Genomic DNA, 22,072 nt, shown 5'->3' on the forward strand with positions numbered 1-22,072 from the left:
AGGTATTTAACAATGCTTCGTACATGTATAATTTACGGGTAAATGAGATGGAATAAAGACGAGGCTGACCCTAACTGTATTGATGTCTCGTCTAATGATGCATACTAAAGATTGTAAATATTCAGTGATTTGCATCGAAAGAAATACTGCATCGGAAAAACAGAATTACAGAAACAACCTTATTATGTTAGGGATACTGCGATTGTTCCACACGCGCGTTGAATTATTATGATAATGACGCAACTAAATCAGCGATTTTGTTAAACTATCGATTGTTTATGCTGAAATGTGCACAGAGTATACAGTTTATAAATTCATTCGATTTAATTTCAATGATAGAAAATTTGTACCAATTTTTCAACAACGTAACCAACAATAATAAACTACCGATGTGCAAGCAAAAAACGATATTGAAAAAAATTCAAAGAGATTGTACGATGCGTGACTTTGTATGTACATTTATTTCGTACACAGCCTTAAAAAATGCGATTAATCTGATTACAAATATATATTATTTCTGCATGCAGTAAACAAAAAAGATAAAAGTAATAAATAACTCATGATAATTTCCTCTTTCGATTCGTTCTCATAAAAACTCTTACAGGGTGTCAATATACGAGCCTTTATTTCTTCTTTTCACGTTTGTTAGTATTATTACTAGACTGCTAAAATAAAAAATCTCAGGAAACATGTACATCAACGATGATCAATGACATCCTTATTTATATTTAATAAAAATAATCTCTACCTTGGTATAACAAATTTTCCAATAAAACAAGCAATGAAAATGAAAATTTGCACAAGAATTCCTGCGTCTTCTATCTATTCGATTAATAAGATTCTTATTGTTTTATTTAGAGAAGAAGTCTCCTTAAAACAATATCTGTTACAAAATAACCAATCAGAACAAGAATTTTAATAAAAACACCCAGTGTTCTGTCTGCTAAATGAACGAGATTCTTATCTTGTTATCAGAAAACGAAATCTCCTTAACGCAATAAATTCTGCAACGAAGTAACCGATCGAGATGAAAATCTACACGAAAGTCCCTAGTCGGTCTATTACGTCAGTGAGATTCCCATTTCGATTTCTACGAAATTCCATAAATATTCAGCTCGCTAGAAATCCCAAACTAACCAATGAAAATACGAATTTGCATAAAGCTGCCTAGCCTGATTATTCGTAAGGCATTGCAGGAAATGTCACGTCAATACGTTCGATAACGCCGGGCTGAGAGACACGCTCGTTTCATGAGTTCTGTACTCACGCGTCGACCTTTTATTATTTCGTAATCCCTGTGGCGAAACGATGATACCGATAAACCGTATCAATGCTGCGTAACGGAGCAAATAAAGGCGAGCAACATATCGCGCGCGTTGCTGCTTTAGGTAACACGCGTGAACACGCGTGCGGACGCGATTAAGGCCAACGTTAAATGTTCACCGTCCTTACACGTACGGTTACTTTTATGCGAAACTGAAGTTCAAACTGGAACACATGCCCACTGCGCGGGAACTTGTAATCGCAGAATTCTCATTAGTCACGGATCACCGATGGTAAATCTGCGTCTCCCCAAGTGAATACTTACATACATATCTATGTATATCGTTTTCCAGCTGCAACCTTGGTATGCGTGGCAAGCGGCGGCACAGGTGTTACCGTGATATAACATCGTTTCCTTCGGCGCTGAGGCCTACGATTGACTTACGAAATGGTTAATTAAGTTCTAATGTGAAGAAATCAGTCGACATCACCAAGACCGTGTACCGAAGCCACATATTATTCGCCGGCCGGACCGATGTACGTACACGTGGGGATTTTTTATGGGAAACCTCGGATGCATTGTATTCGCGATGAATGATGGCGCATTGTGCCATCAATGAAACGGGGAAAAATACTGTTCGATGTGATTCGCCGCTCGAACTGTCTGTTGTACAATCTTCGTACCCGCGGACTTCGCGCATTCGTGACAAAATGGGATGGATGAAATGCGAAACGGTGAGAATGTTCGAAGAATTCGAGATCGTGTCATTATCATAGCGAACTTCAGCACGATGTCACGGGTCACAACGCATCGGGCAATTGTCATGATTTTTGTCACAAAGTGTTCTCATCGCAAAATTGCTTTAAACTGGAACAGGAGAAAAGTATTCGTATAAAAGGCGTTAACGCGTTTCTGGGGATTTTGAACAGGACAATGAAATCTGCCATAATATTGCTTCAACAGATGCGCCATAATACAGCGCAGAATTATTATCGTCGGAAGTAAACGGGAATGATGAATGCATATTTAATGATTTAGTGTAATCATCATAATTCGTTGATTTTTATAATCGATAACTACCGTCGAATTTTATTCGTACTTGTATTGAAATGACGATCTACGTAAATAATTATACTCATCCAATGATAAATTGTTCGATGAATCATTTTCTCTTTGCCATTATGTCTCGTTAATTTGCATATTACATTAATATGTTTTACAGACGTTGCGATCATCTGCAAGAAATCCAAAAATAACAGAAAAATTGCATATGATAAAAATCCGATAAAAATGCCGTTCGTTCCAGTTCACTTCACAGTGTTTTAACAATTTCCACGTGCAACCGTGACAAAATCCACAGGTAGGATCTCATCTCTTTTTATGTCGCTTCAACATCTGAAAAGAAATTCGCGTGATTTCGTTCAATTTGAAAAAGGTTATTCGATTTTCGATGGGTGTCCGAGCATTAATGTCGGTCACCGTAGCTCATCGTAGGAATATTATAACGGTCACCTTACATAAGACACTTGAAACCAAGAAACCGAGAATTTCATAGCAGCTAGCTTGATACGTGTCAAGCACTAAACGAACGGAAATCACCGTTTGCGCATCGCAGTGCAACAAGGAAATCGTTGTGTGCACACCTTTACCGAGTGTCTTAGAGAGAGGAGCCACTTAGGTAGAGCCGCAGTAACTCTATAACATAAGCGTGCCAGTTGGTGGCAAATTTGCGGATGCGTGCAATTGGCATTGCATATGCCCTGCCGTATACCTATACGTTGGCAATGGCAAACCAGCTGTCCAATCGGCAGCTATGAAGCAGTTAACTTAATATAGGTGCACTCGGAATGTGTGCCATCGACGACCTCGAGGGCTTCCCTAGGTCAGTGCTAATTCTCCAGAACCGACCGCTTCTTCTTCCGAATTTCCGGTCGACCTTGAAGACATCCACGGCATCGATCGCCGTGCCGTCGATTATCATTGCGAACCCGGTCAGCGGTTTTCCACCTAAACGAGAGCCCATAGTCGCACTATCCTTGCATTGGTGAATCGATCTCTTACCGATGAAGGTCAGCCTCGAACGCAACGATCCCTTTCGGATCGATTCTTTTCAATGATGGAATACGACGGTAGCACGCTTCGGCATTCATTCGAACGATATATGTATTTCGAACAATGAAGATATCCAATTGAAGGATCATTGAATCATGAACTTCTCGTCGATCTCGCAGCTCCGTCCTATCGACGCTTCGTCCGTCCACTGTTTTAAAGGGCGCCACCTCTCTGTTTCTCGTGATTGGAAAGGATTTTTTTAAGCAACTAACTCATTGTTAGAGGATGCAAAGAGACGTCGCTCTTTGAAACGAGCGCGAGCAGAATGTTGTAGGATCTTCTCGCGTAAAGTAAGAAGAGTTCGAAGATGAAAAATTTGTCGCTTATAATTTATTGAGCCAGTGCGAGAACTGTGATTTAGTTTATTGTCACGTTAAAAGGATTTTTCTGCGGAAACAAAATTTCGACGATGCATGTCGTTGCGTCGGACGTTAAGTGTAAATATTTCTTCTATAGAAATTCATTCGAATAAAATGATGTCGCTAGACTGCAGGTCTTTGTGCGAAAGAAAAATTGTCTACACCAATTCTAGGAGGCAGGAACGTCAGTTTTAATAAGTTAAAAATAATTTGGCAATATTCTTTTTGTCGGATGCTTTCGTTGATCTATTTTCACTAGGAATGCGTGAAATTCGCATTTTATTTGAAATAAGGAGTTATTTAAATTTCATGCATTACGATGAATTATTCGCAAAATGAAATGAATTTTATGCAAAATAAAATTACTCTCTCGATATGATTTCCAAAAACTCATTATAATTACTTAATGTTTTACAGCAAATAAAGAGCGTGCTCGAGTGTGCTCGCTATCCGATTAATATTTAACAGTTGTCCAGCAATTTTCAAAGATCAGTCGGAAAGTAATTAAACGCTATCCGATTCAGGTTTGCGAAATCGAGATATCCGCGTGTACACGCGACCGTTCTTTCAATCGGAAACCATGGTCGGTTAAAGTATTGCCACGCTGACAGTTACATTTACATGGGAAATAAATTCGACCGGCATTCCTAAGTTATCCCCGGAATTCAGGATACTGTACCACGGGTATCGAACAGCAGAACATGCTTTATTACGAAAATGATTTTGCCGAGTTCAGCAATCTGGTGATCGTCAATTTTCACTTTCACTTTAATATTTCTTCGGCGCAAGTAATTCGCAATGCACCGCCCAGGAATGTGATAATGGCACACGTAATATCGCAATGCGCCGATATTATCGAGCACACCGGACTTTTTTTCATTAAATGTGAACGTTTATGTGTGTACAGGGTCTCTGGAAAGCATGTCCGACCCGGTGCGTAAAAGTTCGCTTTATCTGTACAGAATAATATTTCGCTGATATTTGCATGGCACCGTAATTGTCCCCGATCGTATCTATCAGGCTATAAATTATTGGCGCGGAGCACAATTTCTTTTCTTGTTCGATATTTCCATGCGAAATCAATTGCGCCGAATGGATCGTTAACATTGTACGAAATAATGATAGCACTTTGGTCGAGTAACTGTGAACATTTATTAAACGTTACACTTTAAGTAAGTAACTATTTTAATCAGATCGCGGATTTTACGTATTTATGACGAAAATATGTAAGCATAACTTAATGTAAAATTAAGCAGCAAACATATTAAGAGAATACGGAAGTGTCGAGATATTGTTTTCAGCTTGTTAAAACCATCGAAGGAAAAATTAAATTTGCTAACAATTTTGATTTCGCGTACGTAGATGTGTCGCGTATATTTCCAGTGAAAATAACAATTTGATATATTTCTCTGTGACAGGTTTTAAAAGATGAAAAATGCAATAATTGCATAAAAACATCAGTTTAATTGCGATGCTCAGAGTCGCAAGATCGACAGATGGTAAATACACAATTTTCGCATCAATACTCTGACATATGCAAATACGAAAGTTTTTCTCTTCTTTAATTTATTTAAATTGGAACGAAACGTTGCAGACAAATAAATTACGTGCAGAAAGTACTTTAGAGTCAATTGACGATTATGTTCGATGAATTTTATGTTTTTATGTCAAAGACGTTTTTTGTTCTTTTTATGTCGAAGATAATTATCCCTCCTGATGTGTCACAGATTTTCTTCTATCGCTGAAAACAACCGAGGTATTTTAGGTGAAAATCTTAGATGCCACATCCTGTTTATAATCGACGAGTATAATATGCTTTGAAAAACTGTGCTGTTAAAATTTTACCGTAAACGCACAACGGTGAGACTGAATATAACAGTTACATCGTTACTAATATATGAACGAAAACTTAACAAAATATCATATTTGTATATTTCTATTTTCTATTATTTCTGATATAGAAACGTACAAATTAAATTAACTTTTTAAGTTAAAATTTCGTTTAGATACCACTGAAAATGTAAAAGTCACTTCGAGTATCACGCCACTGTATATAGTGTAACAATTATTTTCTGTTTCTACAAGGCAATCACACATTAATAAAAAGATATAATAACTTCCGCAGGTGCGAAAAACGAATGCATGAATATTTAAATTAAAGATTACCACAGGGAATACAACTAATGAATTTTGACGAACGATGCTGTTTATTAAATCGATAAATGCTACGCCAATCCCACTGATCATTTCAGTCCATTTTCTAGAAGACAAAGAACCCGAGGCAATTTTTCTTTGATAAAAAGAAATATTGAGAATCTTTCCAATTTTACATTAAAAATCGAACACCCCCCTCTGCGATTCCTTTTAACTAACACTAACGACGCAATAAGTCGATAATGAACTAGATGCGATTTTAATTAAACACACACACACACACAGACATATTACAGAAACAACAGATTAAGTAATTAACTAATTCGCAGAATACGATTTGGGCGAGGAATGCGCAATTCGGCAACTTTCATTACGTTCTTATCGGATCATTGTGAAGATCCGACGATTCAACCGTCTGCGTTCTAAAGGACGCTCGGTAATTGATCGGACAAGAATCGCGTATAATTACTGCTAGTAGGCCAGTACCGTTATTGATACGAATGAAATTTTATACGGCGCAGCATTCCGCCAACAGGAATTACGCAGTTCAATTACGGACACGCACGCCGTTTCACTGGGGAACGTACCACGGGCAGATGGTCTAATTACGAGATTGTAGAACGAAAATCGGCCTGGACCGAATCACGCCGAGGGTTAACGCGTTGATTAAATTTTATCGACAGGGTTTCCCGTTTTTGTTGACACGCGGCATCGTTCGAGACGAGAAGATACGAGAGCCCGGTCTATAAATCTCCCGGTGGTGGCGTTGACTGACAAGTTGGTTCATAGGTAATTGGATAATGCCGAACTCCTTATGAATTATTCACGAAACGAAAGCAATATTTTTAAATAGATCCGCGCCTAGAAAACAACCTTTTTTTCGCACGCGTCGAACGAAAGCTGCGCTAAAATCGAATTCGTAAAATCGAATACGAACCAATTAACAACGTTCCGTAGCTCGATTGCTTCTACAAATCTGGAATACACAGATCGCGGTCTTTTCGTCAAGTTCTTCCCACAGCGTTTGCAATTTTATTCCGAACAATTCGACGGCCGCTGGTCGCGAACACGTGACTCCGCGAGCATTTGAATGACAAAAATCAATTCGGCGCAATTGTGTATCATAATTGTGTCATTAACACGTCGACTGCCGCACCGGCCATACGTGGATGACGGAATTATTTAAGATTTGATTCAGGTAAAATTGACATGCATTAGTCCAAAAAGTAAGACCTATATTGGTATAAAATCGACACGTGATCGACGCGAGGCCGGAAAATAAATTCGAGGAAACAAGGAAGAACATTCTTCCGCCGATTTTGCTGTAAGATACTCGTAAAGCGATACAACGACGGCAATTTGTCTGTGTCCAGGCGACTTTCTATGTTACTTGCGTTTCCTCATTTTTATCATTCACGTGGATATACATGTATGAATAAATCAGCACGCAGTATGCAAATCTCGGCCATAACGCGAAGACTGTTCGTGAACTCAGAAGTATTGGAAGTATTTCTTGGTTCCTATACAAAACAGTTATCCCGAGGGACTCTGAGTTATGACCTATTGACGTCGAACATTAAAATGATGCCAAGAATCCGAATGGAAATTAAGAATGTGTATCCACTTGAAGCGCATACGTCCGTATGTCAATGATATTTTCAATTTGGATTCCTTGATTTCTTTGCTGGCGTTGTTAAATATTATGCGGGAAGAATATAGCGGGAGCCGAGCGACACGGAATGGAAACGATGAGGAATATGAGAGAAATGAAAGAGAAATGGAACAGCATACGAATGAAAATCAAGGGAAAGAGATAAATAGTAATACTGTAAATATTAATACTGATTTTAAGATAATCGATGTGACGAACAACAGGTTACGTTAGACGTCCGACAAAATTAGGTAGTATGTCATGGCAAATTTGTGTGTTTTCGCAGTACAGCAAATTCTCCCTAATTGATTCTCAGCTTGAAAACAAAAATGAACAATTTGGGAAGAGAAGGCACGATTATTCGAGCCTCGTGGCTCGTTTTTATAGTTGTTGGCAATCGGCAACTGTAAAAGCGAGCCGCCAGAAGCGAACAATCGTATCTCCGCTTCCCAAATTGTCCACTTCTGTGAACAAGCCGAGGGTCGATTAGGGAGAATTTACGGTACTTACATTGCTTTCAACAAAAAGCGACGCTGAACGTAGAGGCAATGCCGTCTATTAGCAGTATTTATAACTGTCTATAAAACGATATTGTACCCCCAATTAATATACTATCGTATTTCGTAAACTGTAAATAAATAATGCCCGTAAACCATTTACGGGCGTGTATCGAATATTACGTTTCCGCATCGCGGCGGGTAACGTTTCTAAAATGTCTGAAGTCGACTATTGCACGTGCAACAGTAAAGTCGCCACTCGAAATTCAATTCTACGTACCAACGATTAGGTAAAACCGAAGGTATATCAGATCGCGACTGTCTGCTCGACGGCTGCTCGGAAATGCCAAGTAGCAGATTCCGAATGATTCACGTGCAAAATGCTCGCGTATCGATGTGTTTGCGAAGTCAAAAGCAAAGATGACTTAACGGATTCTGGGTACGGCTGAGAAGAACTGTATACGCGTAGTGAAACGTCACCCGGAATCGATCGTTCGCCTAATGAGTACCAGCGCTCGGTATTAGGTCTTCACATTTTGTTCCGTTCTTCGTGGCAATATTTCAAACACTGTTAGCTGGATTGTTTAACAATACTGCTTTTTAAAAATTTAATTTATTTAATGTCACATTTGCTTAATAGCAATTAGCGACCACTTATGAGATAACGTTTGTAGCGTTATGTGTAGTGTAATATGTACAGTAGTACAATAATAATAGTATATAATAGTTTATAATAGTTTATAATAGTATATAATAGTATATAATAGTATATAATAGTATATAATAGTATATAATAGTATATAATAGTATATAATAGTATGTAATAGTATATAATAGTATATAATAGTATATACAATAGTATAATAATAATATATACAATTAAGTTCCTACATAATTTCGCTGAACAATTTGGTTTCTTCTAAGTATGACAGAACTTTATCTGTTTGTCTAACAATACTCTAAAAATTCAATTCAAAAAATTACGTCCCAGCCAGTTTCGATAAAATAATATTTCCCATCGAAAGCGAAATTTCGACAAATAAAGTATCTTTAACCCTCTCTTAACCTGAATCATATTGATGAATGTTTCTTTTCAATTTCATTTCATTTTTAGCTCCATTATCGTATCTTGTTCTTTCATTTCTCTTTCGTAATTAAAGAGGCTGTACATTACAATTTCGAAATCTGAGTAAAACAATTTTAACAATTGTGAACTGGCTGTTAATTTACATCCAAAGATTGCGTTTCTACGTTCACCGGTTTCAAATTGCGTGAATTATTTTGAACTCGTACAGAATGCCCGACAATAAAAGGTTAACGATTTGAAGCAAGAATGAAATGTTTTATAAACAGGTGTTACAGCTATCTTGACAAAAAAAAAATATGAGTCGAGAGCAATTTTTATCTTAGCACTGGTATCAACGTATCAGTGTGTGGTCATCTTTTCATTATTAATAGCATCTACTCGTCGAAAGATACGTGCAGAATCATCCTACCTCGTTAATACATTTTTCTGTAAACATTTTTCTGAACTGTTCGATAGAACTGTCCACACAGTTGTAGAGCGATCGCATGGGAAACACTCGACTTCTTCGTAAATTTCACGGACCAATTTGCGAGTTACGCGTGGTCCGACATTCTTTCATTGATAAAATACTCGAAAAGTTACTCAACATAGCTCCAGATGCTTCGTTGCTCTCTCGAATATTATATAAGACGGTGGCGCGAGATCATTTCGTTACAATATCACAGCTGGAAATTAAAATCCGCCGTGTCGACGGAAGACGTTCGCCGAAATTACGGCACTAATTCGTTCGGCGACCTAACACATTCGCGGGAATCATTTGTACCTTCACACTAATTCGTGGATTTCCATCACACAAAAAAAAATTTTCTGCGCGCCTCTCGCGCGAGAAAATGCTTCTTTCGAGAACAATATCTCAAGGACTTCGACTTTCGCTTCACACGTTCAAACGTGACACATTTTATCGCATTGGTGCGACTGAAAATTTGAAAGTCGCTTGCCATCTCGCGGCGCGTGAATAGCCTGTCTCTAGTTCGACCGGGCAGAGAATGTTTGCATCACTGTTAGTCAGCGTTTTTCCCGCAGGAAGCGTACACGGATGAAATGAAAGAGGAAAATGATCTGCGATAGATGATATAGATTGGCTCCGAAATGTATACGTTCACTTTTAAGACGGCATCGCTTTTTTAAAATTGGAACGGATGACTTGAACTTTTCGGAGATGCTAGACGATCTAGTTTACCGTAATACGGCAATGTCTCTCTAATTGGCGCCCAGATCGACCACAAAAATGGACAATTTGGGAAGAGGAGATACGATTATTCGAGCCTTGCGGTTTATTGTTATAGTTATAAATTGTCCACAATTATAAAAACGAGCCGAAAGGCTCGAATAATCGAATCTCCACTTCCCAAATTATCCATTTTAGTGGACAATCTGAGCGTCAGTAAGGGAGACATTACTGTATAACTAAAATATAGTGATAAATACATGTATTGAAAATAGTCGTTTATGCTTTGCTTTCTTGCTACCGACGTTTTCCATAAAAATCCGCAGTCTACTTATTATTTATTTCTATTATTCTGTCTATTTATTATCTATTTAATTATTTATCGTTTAATTGTACTTATTATATTCACTTATTATCACAGTACAGTAATGTCTCTCTAATTGACGCCCAGATTGACCACAAAAATGGACAATTTGAGAAGAGAAGATACGATTATTCGAGCCTTGCGGTTTATTGTTATAGTTATAAATTGTCCACAATTATAAAAACGAGCCGAAAGGCTCGAATTATCGTATCTCCTCTTCCCAAATTATCCATTTTAATGGACAATCTGAGCGTCAGTAAGGGAGACATTACTGTATAACTAAAATACAGTGATAAATACATGTATTGAAAATAGTCGTTTATGCTTTGCTTTCTTGCTACCGACGTTTTCCATAAAAATCCGCAGTCTACTTATTATTTATTTCTATTATTCTATCTACTTATTATCTATTTAATTATTTATCGTTTAATTGTACTTATTATATTCACTTATTATCACAGTACAGTAATGTCTCTCTAATTGACGCCCAGATCGACCACAAAAATGGACAATTTGGGAAGAGGAGATACGATTATTCGAGCCTTGCGGTTTATTGTTATAGTTATAAATTGTCCACAATTATAAAAACGAGCCGGAAGGCTCGAATAATCGTATCTCCTCTTCCCAAATTATCCATTTTAGTGGACAATCTGAGCGTCAGTAAGGGAGTCATTACTGTATAACTAAAATATAGTGATAAATACATGTATTGAAAATAGTCGTTTATGCTTTGCTTTCTTGCTACCGACGTTTTCCATAAAAATCCGCAGTCTACTTATTATTTATTTCTATTATTCTATCTACTTATTATCTATTTAATTATTTATCGTCTAATTGTACTTATTATATTCACTTATTATCACAGTACAGTAATGTCTCTCTAATTGACGTCCAGATTGACCACAAAAATGGACAATTTGGGAAGAGGAGATACGATTATTCGAGCCTTGCAGTTTACTGTTATAGTTATAAATTGTCCACAATTATAAAAACGAGCCGAAAGGCTCGAATAATCGAATCTCCACTTCCCAAATTATCCATTTTAGTGGACAATCTGAGCGTCAGTAAGGGAGACATTACTGTATAACTAAAATACAGTGATAAATACATGTATTGAAAATAGTCGTTTATGCTTTGCTTTCTTGTATAACTAAAATACTTTTCTTTAAATTTTTCTATTACTCGGAATGACAAAAAAAGCGTGAAAATGTCTCAACCTTTTTATCAGGGCTTATAACGAAAATTTAAACAATGCATTTCGTATGTCTGTATAACTTATACGCATGCTAAAAATTGAATCGCAATCAGTTGCCGTTGTTATGAGTTACCAGAAACTGTGAGAAATCTAGAGATTTTTACATCTTTCATCGCCTGAGACAATATCTGATAATATCTAATAAAAAATAAAAAAAGAAATTTTTAATTTTGGTTATGGGCTCAGATAAGAAGGTGATCGTAATCAAAGAAATTTTAATCGTTATACAGTAAACGGAGTGGTCGCTCTATCGCTTCTAAACAATTCAAGCCGTTTAGTCCAGTTTTGGAAAAGTTATATCGTTTTAAAAGTGCACGAATACTATTTAAAATAATAGCAAGAATTGGAAGAATATTCTGAAATACGATGGAGTTTTATTATCCCTTTTCAAAGTCTCATGGAATGACGTAATTTTACGTCAACGATGAGCAGGATCCAGCTTGCGAAAAAAACACAGTTCTACGTCAGAGGCTTCCAATACGTTAAACATGCAAGCAAACAGGTACATTTCTTTCATCTCCGAGATTGTGCGACCTAAGAAATTGACAATCAATGTTGACGTAAAATGCTAATGTAACTAACTACGTCACGCGGCAAACGGAATGACGTGTTTCATTTTGTCCGGATTATTTACTCGTAATTTCCAGTCACGAGGAAAACACCTGCTAGAAAAAATGCGAACAGTAACTGTTCGCCGCGTAAATTCACACGATTAAGCATTTCATTATTATACTGTGCAATTATATATACATTTACTAGGAGATGTACGAACTATTCGTATCTAATAATTCTCATGTTATATCGACTAATTTTCATTAATCGTATCTAATGCTTCCCATCAATCACATGTAATAGTTTTAGATTGTTTAAGTTTGCCGTTCCTCAGGAAAATTCAATTTCAATTATGACAGAGAAGCCAATTACTGTGCCCCGTTTGCGGACATCAGGAGTTTTCGCCATCGAAAACCACTTTAGCAATTTAATTGACATTTCTTAAGAACTTAATGGTAAATTTCAAAGTTTCTATCGTCGAATTTAAACTGTAAAAATTGAAACTGAAAACACGAATTCAGATAAATTATCATTGTTTCGTTTTTCCATAATCTGATACGTTTTACCAATGCAAATAACATTGCTTTTTTCATAATACAAATAAAAATTGGAATAATTTTTCTGATATTTTAAGAACTTCCGTCTGTTACATCGTAATTTGCTATCCCACGATAAATGGCTCCACTGTCCTAATTCCTCGTTAAACAGAAGCGTGAACGTGCATGAACATCCGTAATCTACATGTAACTTAGAATTCGTAACAAAACGATTCTATCCGCACAGTATGAAAGTCTGTCTCGCAACATGCTATTAAATAACAATTACGAATTGCTCGCTATTTTCGTTGTACACTATGTCCAGTCGAAATATGTGCTACGATATCGAAGAGAAAATCCAGAAATTACCTGTCTGTTTACAGTGAAAGCAGTCAGCTACGTTTCTCAATTATTTCAACTAGTAAGGAAGTGCGGACATTGCAAAAACGCGTGCGTTTGCAAAACTGTCATTAACCCGATATTATACACAAGTGCAGCCGTTTTATTTCCGCATCGGGACATTGCAACTAATTGAACAATACGAATGTTTCTCCTTGTTCGTGTTATTCTCATTTTATTGAAACCATAATGCCAGCAAATTTAGATTATTCTTTGTTTTTTAAATGTGTAAGCTGTAAATATGTAAACTTTCTACCAAATACTTTTACTATACAGCGTTAATTACGTCGAGAGAAAACGACGTTAAATAAAACATTAATAATAGAAGTAACGCCATGTTTGAAGGAAACAGAGTGCACTTAAAAAAAGATAATAAAACGATAGCAAGTGTTATTTTGCTATTAATGATCTGACCATAGATCTCTCGAATGCCATCAATTAGAAATACCAAAACAATTTCTTCATTATTTTGCTATCTCACCTCAAAGATAAATGAACACCTTCCCACTAAAATGGCAGATCTTGCTCGATAAAAAAGATCATACAAAACGAAAAAAAACATTGAAATGTCGCGCACAGATCGTCGCATTATTAAGAAATTTGTACGCGACAGCCCACGTTCGTATCGCGATCACTTTTCGAGCAATTAACGCGTACGATCGGCGACCGAACCGTCGAATTTATTGGTACCGATAATTAAACGACGACAATTGGCAATTGACGATGTCGACTAATGTCGAATCAACTACTTAGATGTACGTGGAGCCCGATAGAATGATCCACGCGAAGGTATTACGTTACGCCTACGCAATAAACGGCGTTAACGCGAGAATGTTAAGAGCTAAATGGACCAACTTCCCGGACACGACGAATTTGAACAGCCGCAGCGAATCCTCTGGCAATGACATTGTCGTCTGTCACGCTCGAGCGTCGTTGACAGCCGCTAACAATTTCTCGGTTTTATCTCGTTATGTTAGCTATTTCAATTATTTAAACGGCCGCGTCTACGCTTAGTCATTCGACGCCGACGAAGAAGCGGTTCGCCGCGAAAAGAGAGAGAGAGAGAGAGAGAGAGAGAGAGAGAGAGAGAGAGAAAGAGAGAGAGAGAGGGCGTATTTAGCTAAATTAGATTAAATCCACGGCGAAACGGTGGTGTCGCTTCGTAAAAAGCAATCGAGACAGACGCACTTGTGACCCGTGAAAAGAGTGTACCCGCCTGTTTGCACGCGTCCGAACGTGTGAACTTCGGAAGGATGAGTCAATTCGCTGTTTGTGCTCGATGGTTTGCCGCTTCTTTACGTATTTACCGAAACGTTCCCGTCTTTCAATGGCTCGTTTTGTTTCGGTCAGCCAACGCGATGTTTTAGTCACGTTCATCGCGCAGACTGGGAGCAAAGTATGTATAGAGAACGGCGTGAGAGAAGTCTTGAGCGAATTCTATTGATGGAATCATTGAATCCTTATGTCCTGAAGTTTCCTGGCTTACGCAGTTTTCTTTGTTTGGAACGCTTCGAGAATGAACGCGGAGTCTTACCGAGACTTATCGGTGACGATTTATACGTAAAATCGGCCACAAAAATATTAGAACTTCGGCCTCTACCGAACTAATGGAAATCTGCTATTTTTCGCAATATTTTGTCGTTTATATCTTATAAGAACGTTAACCGATTTCGATGAAATTTTCAGCGCGCATGTAAGCACGAAATGCAATGGTTTAAGATGAAATTGTTCGCTGAAAGAAAGTTAGGAAAACATGAGCTTCTCTTATTTTTTCTTTTCGCCGTATCAACGAGTTTTAATCTTTACACAAATTTTTTCGGCGATCGTTTGACAGTTAACTAGATCCTCTGTCGTTTGAAGAAGTGCAAATCATTCGGTCCAGTGATTTAGAATTTGTTAAAGTTTAAAAAGTGTCCGAATATTTTCGTGATCTAGTGCTCGCATAACGGGATCGCGGATTTTATGCATTTACGACAAAAATACGTGATTGCAGTTAAAAATGGAAGCTACGTTGAAGAATGTAGGGTTATCGGAAATTCAATGAAATTCAGCACAAGTGGTGTTTTAGAATGTCCTCGAGACGTGTAATTTTAATTAGACACGATGCAGACACTTAAAATGAAAAATAACCAACATTCCTAAATCACTCTTGAAAAGAATTTGTACTAACCAAAGTTACATTATCTTACGGACGGAATAAAAATGAAAACGATTTTGGAAACATTATGAAAGCACTTTCTTTTAAATCGACTAGTTGGATCACGTCCGATTCGAATCGACAAAAGCAGGAGTAAGCTAAAATTCCTGTTAACACGAACAGTTCTTGCATGTACCCGAAGAATCGTGAACGATACATGGTCGTATGCGATCAAATAACTTTTACAAGGTAAGAGTAAATACTTACGTAAATCGATAATTATGCCTGCAGTGTTATAATTGCATTTTCCAGCTCGTCAGTTTCGTCTCTTTTCTCGACGCGTCAAGATCTTACGTCTTTTTCAACATGCAATCCAAATAATCGCGCACATCATTGTGCAAGAAATACGTACTTGGCCTTCCAACATCAATCACAGGTTAATTTGTGGTTGGCATACGTGGAACCCCGCTTCGTAAAAACAGTCGAGTACGGACATTATACTGTTTCATTTGCATGGCGGATAACGAAGTCCAATCTGTAGACAGCGTCGAGACTGCGTTCGTTTCCAATTCGAATGACAAAGTTAATTACGTATCGAAACTCTACTAATCGTAAATATTGAACGCTAAAAATCCTACGCTTTTCATTTAAAAATCTCCCTGGAACGTAGCAGAAAATTTTCTCAATGCGCCGAAATATTTCTTATTTATTGATTTCAATAAATCAAGAGAGAGAGAGAGAGAGAGAGAGAGAGAGAGAGAGAGAGAGAGAGACGTAAACGTCGTGGAATCAGACAAATTGTAACGAATATTAAGCGGAAGCACGATGATTTCGAAATTGTTACGGCTTTAATGCGAAAGAAGAAGCCGCACGGAAATCGTTAATTGCGAGGATCCGAAGCCGTGAAAATTTCTTTCCTGCGAGTTTTTAAAGCATGCCACGTAGATGATATACTCTTGGAGACGTAAATAAATCAACGCCGTCGGCTGTTCTTCCACGAACATCGAACGCATTCTCGTTGCTTCCCGTTTTTATGTACTGCAAAGATTGACCTTTCATGCCACAAAAAATATAATGATCATGAACGGGTTTTGTAGGATGTTTCGTTCTGTGCTGGCCGCAGCGGACGGCGCGGCGGTTCGGTTCTTTTCTAAATTATTTTGTGGTCGTGTTTCGTCATCCAAGCAGCAATACCTCAAGAAAATCATCGCGATGCGTTACACGTTGGTGGAATGCGAATTCGAATGGTTAAATTGCACGGTGCAAGTGTTATATATATCGGCATTTTCTTTCGACGATACTGCGAAACGATGCAATTTATATTTTAACCTCAGCCTCTACTGTTTTTTCTTGCATTTCTAAATCTTCTATACATTGCATGCGATTTAATTCGATTTATATTGTAAATTGCTACAGTTTCCCCGATGGAAATATTATTTATTTTATATATTTTAACTTACAGAAATTCGGATCGCGTAAATAAATAAATATTGAAATGCTTTTCTCTACTTTCAACGTTCAATCTCCAACAAGTATAAACAAGAAAATACGTTTAATTTTTCTTCAATTTTGTTTAGCGTAACTTGATTTCCACCATAAACTGTCACGGGATTTTTAGTTCTTAAAGGACTCGATCTAGTAAACAAATTAATAAATGTTCAGCTTCTGTATGCGTTTCAAACTGTCGGTAGCTCTATTATCGGCACTGTCATACTTCCGATAAAAATGGAGCAAAAGACTTACAATTAAAATGATTATTCCCGCGGCGGTAGGTTGACCGATCATCTGGACTTAAATTGCGACCGCATCGCGCAATGTCGTAGCACGCACCGAAGACGGTATACGATTACAGGAAATGAATAATTCGGCCTAGTTCGGGCCGATGCCGATAGACAAGCGAAGTTTGAAAAGAATCGGTAAAGACAGCTGATCCGAATTCGATCTGATACTAAAGGGAGCTCTCGGTAACACTTGTCATATCAGATTAAGCCTCGGAAGCATGGACGTTCGTGTGGCCATTGAGAACATTAGCTGGAATTATATTCGTCGACCGAGAAAAATACACAGTTCAACGTGAAACAAATTAAAAATATGACGTGTGATCGGTCGAACCGTGCAACACATTTATTTCTCTCGTACGCGACGATGCGCGATTTCATCGAAATCGAAACGATTTTTTAGCGGCTTTAATTTCATTTCTTCATCATCAAGAACGTATTTCTGAACATTGCAAACATAAATTCTGTTATCTGATAAGCCACCCCGAGATACCTTGTATAAACTAGATAATATTTTTCTTACTCATCGCTGATATTTCACCATATCGCGTCAAATCGACTGGAATGATCATACATAGTTGATACGATTTTTATCCAATTTGCAGCATCTGTGTATCTTTGTTGCTAACGTTTGAAAAATTACACAATATACTCCCTTTTTTAACGATATAATTAATTGTATTATAATTGCATGCGTACTCCTGCAACGAATTTTACTTCCGTAGTGTATATGTACGTGGTATTTTATGCGGTAATATTTTTCAATATGCTCAATTTTCACCAAGAAGCTTAAATCTGTGACATATCGATAACGACGAATGCGACACGGAGAATTGGTAATAAAGCGTAACAGAAATTAAGTATATGCTTATACTAGATTCCTACTAAGAAGCTTCGTAACATCACAGACGAGGTATAGGAACAGGCCTAGCAAGCCAATGTCAATTTTTATTACCCTGAAATGGAATTTCAGAAACCCCGGTTATCATCTCCGTGTCGACACGATATCTGTTGTGTAATCTCTTCTGAACATTCGGCTATAAATTTTGCTTCGATGATTCGACGAGCTGGGAAGTCTTGAGCGCTCACGCTTCAACATTGTACATTGCATTTTTAGAGCCAGCAACACTGTGAGGATGGAAACAAAATTTCTGTGCTGCTGTTATTTTACTCTATCTCACTTATTTATTTTAGCAGGCATTGCATGTAATGATTTTATTCTGCCACAGGGCTTGAATTACCGACTCTTACCGACTCTCACCGACTCTTACCGACTTTGTAGAGAATGCTGTTGTACGATAGCGGACTCTACTTAAATGGAACGGTCAGCTAGTGAACTACATCCTAAAGCATCAGAGAAAAGTATATGCCTGGGGTGGCTTTTAGTATAAATGCTCTACATCTACACCCTTTTACAATACACACTATTTTACAATACAAAATTTGCAGCTATTTGCTCGGTATCATGCTCGACCCAGAAATTCGTTGCAATTCGCAAGACTTTCTGAACCGAGGATGATACCGATTGCCCGGGTCTCACCGCGAGGAGGTTGCTGCTTTAGAGACCCGAAAGGGAGTCAGAACGAAGCCGGAATTCGCTATGGCTCCCTTTCTAACAACGACGACTTATAAACTAACACACTCGCTCGCTAGCTAGCTATCACACACTCCCACACACGCACTCATCCGCATATGCCAAGTACTATTGCGGACCAAAGTGGATCAAAGAAAAAGTCTCTGATCCACGGGGACCGAAATGAATCAGAGCAGAAGGCTCTGATTCTTCGAAACTAAGAAACAAGGGCGAGTCAGTGCAGAAGGCACTGACTCGAGGGTGACGCGACGCGTACAATGCTCGCACAAATCAGGAGCCTCGCAGATCTCGATGCTCGCCGTTTTCACATGAGGAATAATGATCCAAAGTTGGATCATCCTACGAGTCGGATCGCCCTGCGCCCCGCCCCCAAAGAGAGCTAAGGACGTCTTACATTGCGAATACGCGAAGCGAGAGCCTCCCCAGCAGGAGGGTCCGCGTTCGAATCACCATGCCGCATGGTCACTCGTCGAACAACGAGACGTGTCCGGACTTACCCAAGAGTTTGCGCAAGCAAGGCCACCACAGCTTTCTGCTGTGGCGGAGTCAAAAACGAGACGCAAAAAAGTAATGCTAAGGCAATACTACTGGACATATGCGAAATTAGCGACTCGGGTACCTCGGGGACGCTACCCCCCGTGCCCCCCACGGGCGCTCCCGTGGGTCGGGGGCCCCTGAGGAAACTTAACTCCTTGCCATACTATTCTCTTTAAATTTATAATGACTAGAAATATCTCGATTGTAATTATTTCTCAGAAGGAGAAGAAAATTTCTAATTATTGTGAGACTACGTTTCATTGCACAAGTAAATATTGTATTGAAAAGAAGAGAAATTTAGACGAAATTGAAACAATAAATTAATGTTCATTCTTAAGAAAAATCTTTCTAGACCCGTTAAAGTACGGCAAGAGGTTAAGAATCTTAAACTAAGCCACACACACATATCAACTAACTCGCACGCACTTATTAACTAAGACGCATCCCTCGACGGATGATAATCCCTCGGCGGATGATAATCCCACGGCGGATGATAATCCCACGGCGGATGATAATCCCACGGCGGATGATAATCCCTCGGCGGATGATAATATCTGTAATGAACCTGAAAAGATTGAATTCTAGTTAGTATGAATACAAAATAGGTGACAAGTCGAATTAGGAAACCTAAGACCAGCACACGAGTGCCAAGCTAACCCGCACACGAGTGCAATTTTTGGGAAATGAAGGAAACAAAATTACGGAAAATTTGGAAAATTTTGGCGAAAATATGGAACCTAAGACGCATCCCACGGCGGATGATAATATCTGTAATGAACCTGAAATAATTGAATTCAAATTAGACTGAATACAAGGCGAAATAGGAAACCTAAGACCAGCACTCGAGTGCCAAGCTAACCAGCACACGAGTGCCACACTGACCAGCACACGAGTGCCACACTAACCAGCACACGAGTGCCAAACTAACCCGCACACGAGTGCAATTTTTGAGAGAATGGATGAAACAAAATTTAACAAACTTAAATTAAGAACCCTAACAACCTACAAGCGCCTCGGGTACCTCGGGGACGCTACCCCCCGTACTCACTTGCGGGCCCCACCCGCAAGCGAGCCCCTGCGGGACCTCCTATCGGAGGAATAACACTAAATTAAAACGCATCCCACGACTGATGATAATCTCTGTAATGTACCTAAAATGATTGAAAATGGTTAGTCTGAATACAAAAAGGGTGCCAGGATAAAATAGAAAATCTAAAACCAGCACAGGAGTGCCAAGTTAACCCACAGACGAATGCAATTTGTGTGAAAATAATTGGAAACGAGATCTAACAAACTTACATTAAGAACACTGCTTGACTAAGACGCAGGCAATTATGAACGATGACTCGCGCAATTATTATTTAAGACTCATCTTTCGGCCGATGATTCTCCCTCGCGGATGATAATCTCGGCAGAAGGAGCTCGAAGACTTGGACATAAGTAACGTGCACCGCGATTTTGCGCCAACTGCTACGACTTGTAAATTCTCGGATCGCAAAAATGAATTCCTACTGCACGCAGTGGTTTTGCGGGCATTTGCACCATGTGCTCGGACCTGGCCTAAAAAAGTCCGAAGATAGGAATAAAATATTCTCGCTCCCTGTGGTGACGATCTTCCACTGCTCTGCAAAGATATTGTCTCCGAATATAAGAATTACAATTTGATTTTGGATGCCAGAGAAGAAATCAAAGTGAAAGTGGCAAAGAAACGCGGACTCCTTTTTCGCGACGCTAATCCACGAGAATTAGATGTCGATATTAATTCGTGTTAATTCGTCTGAATATTAATCCGATGTTAATTCGTCAGATCCGAAAGCGAAAACTTCCGTGCACTTCGATTTGTTTTCACGCGACTCTAAAGGAAATCGTCGACGATTGCGAGACGATGCTGCGATCCTTGGAACGGCTATTCGCAGTGCGGCATTTATTTCGCGACTCTAACACAACGCGTTGGCAATTTTTCGCGACGCTAACACAACGCGTTGTTAATTTCGTCTCGCAACTCTAAGGAAAATCGCGAATGCCTGGCACTGCGGAGCGTTGCAGCTGCGGCATGGGCTCTGAAAGACGAACGAAGCTACTGCAACGCGATTATTCTCGCAACGCTAACTTCGAAACTAATTCGAAGACAAAACGCGATCATTCATTTCGCAACGCTAGGATGGAAAAATCGCGATGTGCCCAACCCGGCTGATCGTTGGGACCTCGGTCCATTGTTGCAACTTCGGAATGGGCGCCTGGAAAGACGAACGAAGCTACTGGCAACGCGATTATTTCGACACTACGCTAATGCATCGAACAGAAATCCGAAAGATTTAACTTTACTTTCTGGAAAGAACGAGTCTGTAGACTTCGAAAAATCTGATAGAATTGCAAAGTTGAAACGCGATTAGTTCGCAACGCTATATTCAAAGCTATTGTGCTTGATTATACAAAGAAAAGTCGCGTCTATTTTATTCGCAACGCTATGATTTCTGTTCGAAATTAATTATAACAACGCGTGAATAATTCGCAACGCTATGGCAAGTCGCGGATGTGCCCATCCGAGCTGTTGTTGGGGCGACGAGGCCCTTCGTTGCAGCTGCAGCATGGGCGCCTGAAAAGTCGGAAGGTAAACTATTGCAACGC

At 38.8% G+C, this 22,072-nt stretch overlaps 2 long non-coding RNA genes across 2 annotated transcripts; both read left to right on the plus strand.

Annotated features, from left to right (window-relative positions):
• Window positions 1-1,303: 1,303 nt before the first annotated feature.
• Window positions 1,304-2,414, plus strand: LOC117228813 (uncharacterized). Its single transcript, XR_004492378.2, has 2 exons — window positions 1,304-1,556; window positions 1,617-2,414. It is a non-coding gene; the product is annotated as an uncharacterized LOC117228813 (long non-coding RNA).
• Window positions 2,415-13,959: 11,545 nt separating this feature from the next.
• On the plus strand, window positions 13,960-17,985 carry LOC117228822 (uncharacterized). The gene is made up of 3 exons (XR_004492380.2): window positions 13,960-14,794; window positions 15,653-15,784; window positions 15,848-17,985. It is a non-coding gene; the product is annotated as an uncharacterized LOC117228822 (long non-coding RNA).
• Window positions 17,986-22,072: the final 4,087 nt, after the last annotated feature.

This window comes from Megalopta genalis, chromosome 12, assembly GCF_051020955.1.
Source record: "Megalopta genalis isolate 19385.01 chromosome 12, iyMegGena1_principal, whole genome shotgun sequence".
NCBI lineage: Eukaryota > Metazoa > Arthropoda > Insecta > Hymenoptera > Halictidae > Megalopta > Megalopta genalis.